Genomic DNA, 3,232 nt, shown 5'->3' on the forward strand with positions numbered 1-3,232 from the left:
AACATATGTTTATATTGTGCTCTACATCTTGAAAAGTGCACAGTCTCAGCAGAAAAGTATATTTGTTTGTTTAAAGGGAAGATGTTATTTCAAAAAGAAACATAAATCGTAGTGGGTCATTCAGACACATTCTTGTAGATTTGGGCCAAAGTTTATGATTTGGGGCATTTTTCCTATTTTATTACCTCCCCTTGATGCTCTTCATTTGGGAAAATCACAAAGAGCTTATCTAAGTTTACTTCCTGGATTATGCTGAATTCAGATTTCTACTCGGATTTTGCAAATTTTTAGTATATAGATACAATGACAGTCAGAGATTTTATGCTAAATGGGCATGGGATGCTGGATTGTCCCTTCAAACCAAGTCCACGTTTAAAATTTGCTGAATAGCGACATTGTTTGGGAAAAATACATCAGTCTGACATCTGTGTGTTTATTTCCATAAGTGAAGTTTGTATCAACTGACTGAAGGATCAGTGTTAAAGGATAACACTACAATGAAAACAGGTGAGTCTCATAATATTTTATGTTTTAATATGACATGTAAAAATTCCAAGCTATGCAAGATAAGTGCTCACTTCCTTCGACAGATTCAAAGACCATACAGAGGTTATTTTCTTAAATATTGGACAGACATTTCTTATTATTTTACCAAGATAAATCTTACAGGCATTTTTCCATCATTTTGGGAATACCATGCACCAACAACAGTGGAATTGGGAAAATGCTCTCAGAAATTGTCTAATGTGGAAATTTCCAAATTACCAAAATCTATGTAAAGATATTTTTTGTGTAAATAAGCAACACTTTAAATGTTGATGTAATAACCTAAATATAGATATATACAAATTTCAAAACCATTTTAAAACATCAAACAACCATATAAGGTAACACATTTGGGAATTTCATATTCAGACTTGGGAAGAAACATACTGTTTTCTTTGGGATTACCTCCTTTTATTGGAGGTAGATTTATAATGGAAAAAGCCCTGATTTTAGTTGTAAATGACCATTAGCATGCTTTTTATGTTATTTGTAAAAAGCAGATAAAGACATATTTTCATTTCAAAATGTATATATTTTTGTAAATTTATTTGTTTTGTTTTTCAGCTGTGAGTTGTTTCTTTTGAAAATGACTGCTTGATGATAAAGTTTCAAACAACTATGAAGTGAGTGGATGTTCTAGAGAGGTAATCATAATTTAGTCATTTGCAACAGTGTATGTGTTTGCCAAAGTACCTGCAGAAATATAGACTTACTGAAGTAAAAACTCACTGAATGCTGAAAAATGAAAACATTTAATTGCATCCATTGCCACACATAAGTCAGCATGTTTTAATCTGCACATGCCTGTTTTACAAATACATATTGAATGTAAATGGTTTGTGTCAAAGTTAATATGTTTTTATATATATTTACACATCAGAGGCCTACATGTATTTAAATAAAGAATAAAGTCCCCCACATGCCCATATTCATACATATCCAAGAATAGCTAGTAGGACTTCATATAACTTAAATTGACATACATTTGTATTGTGACTATAAATATTGATAAGTTTTTGAAATTTTAAAATATACCCTTTTTCAGAAAAGGAGTCTCTGAACATGTATGAGAAACAGATTTTACTGTTAAAGTGGCCCATATAATGTTGAAAAGGATGAAATCCTGTATCTGTCAAAATGTAACAACAGTAACAACCATTTTAGTTTGATTTGTGTATATTCCAGACTAATTCTTCAAAGAATGAATGATCATCATCATGCTTATATTGGAATAAAAGGAAGGAAGGTATCTACATTTTATTTATAGTTTGTCTTAGTCTCTGATCAGGTCTGATTTCAGATCTTTATAAATGCTTTATTGAATGTTATTTTTTGACAGAATATTTATGAACTTTGTTTAGAATTTCATGTATCTTAAATTTAATCAAAGTGTAGCAAAGTCAAAAGTATTTAATGTATTTCATACAATTGTTCCTTTTAAAATCATTTCAAGGAGGGGGAGGTCTATGTGATAAATTATTTTCATTAAAAGAATAAAAGAAAGATGTATATATTATACATTTACTTATACAAAATTTATTAAATGATTGAAATAGTGTATGTAATTTTTATTCATTTACAAATTTGTGAAAGGAAACCCTCCAGCTGGCTTGTAGAAGATCAGTAGTTCTACCCAGTAACATGATGTCACAAATATTTTAACTGGAGAGCCCATCCCCATCCCACCACCACCCATAGTCAAATGAAAGACATTCAGATTGTTATTCTCTCACATCTCTATTTTTCAGTGACAGCTACAGTCAGGGTAAAAGTAAATGCAGTCAGAAGACCTCTGATATCACCTGAAGAGCCAGCCTTCTCAAGATTCTGTATCAAATAAAAATAACAAGGACTGCTAAAAAAGACTTTTTATAACTTGCAAATGTGCAGCCTGTGACATAACTGTCTGATCCAGGTAGTTTAGTGTTGACAAGATGACATTTCATCTCTATAGTAGAGGACACAAGTTTGAAATGCAGTATGTCATTGTGAAGGCAAAATGTTTATGAAAATAGTGTGTGTGTGTTTCCCAGAGAGGCTGAAAGTGGGGAATCATCTATTAGTGTTTTTGGAATAAGTTATGGACATCTGAATAGTAAAGATCTGTCCCTTTTTTGGATTGCCACAGACCAAAATAATGATTGGTGCCTTTAACATAAATAGAAGAACTCACACTGGACACCCTGAAGATGGAATTACAAGAATGTATGTTGTTTGCATTAATGTTTTTTTTTTTCAGATTTATGGAAAAACAATTAGAATGTCATTTCTTAAAAATGTTGATAGTTGTTTAACCAAAGGCCCCTGTAATTGAAAATATCTTTATTCTTGACTTTATCATGTTTATATTAAAATAAAAAAAAATTGATACTGTTTGATTACTTTTGCATGTATAACATTAAATTTGTTATATTTTAAATTGTATAAAATTTAATGTATTTTGAAAAAGATGCACTTGAACATATCTAAATGGAATAAACACATGACAGTCTTTGAATATCTGTAAAAAAGCACATATTTTGCAGTTCTCATCAGATTTGGTTACCAATTTACAGCATAATTATACATGAAGGCTTATTACTCAAACATATGCAGATCTAATTGTATATTTTCTACCATAGATAATTTTATTTCATATAGATTTTTTAAATCTTTAAAAAATACTGAGAAAATATAGCAAAACAAT

The 3,232-nt window shown here is 30.2% G+C and overlaps 1 long non-coding RNA gene across 1 annotated transcript; it reads left to right on the forward strand.

Moving 5' to 3' along the window:
* The first annotated feature begins 372 nt into the window (after window positions 1-372).
* Window positions 373-2,844, forward strand: LOC128546629 (uncharacterized). The gene is made up of 4 exons (XR_008366112.1): window positions 373-507; window positions 1,111-1,190; window positions 1,732-1,792; window positions 2,295-2,844. It is a non-coding gene; the product is annotated as an uncharacterized LOC128546629 (long non-coding RNA).
* The last annotated feature ends 388 nt before the right edge of the window (window positions 2,845-3,232 follow it).

Source organism: Mercenaria mercenaria, chromosome 11 (genome assembly GCF_021730395.1).
Source record: "Mercenaria mercenaria strain notata chromosome 11, MADL_Memer_1, whole genome shotgun sequence".
Lineage (NCBI taxonomy): Eukaryota > Metazoa > Mollusca > Bivalvia > Venerida > Veneridae > Mercenaria > Mercenaria mercenaria.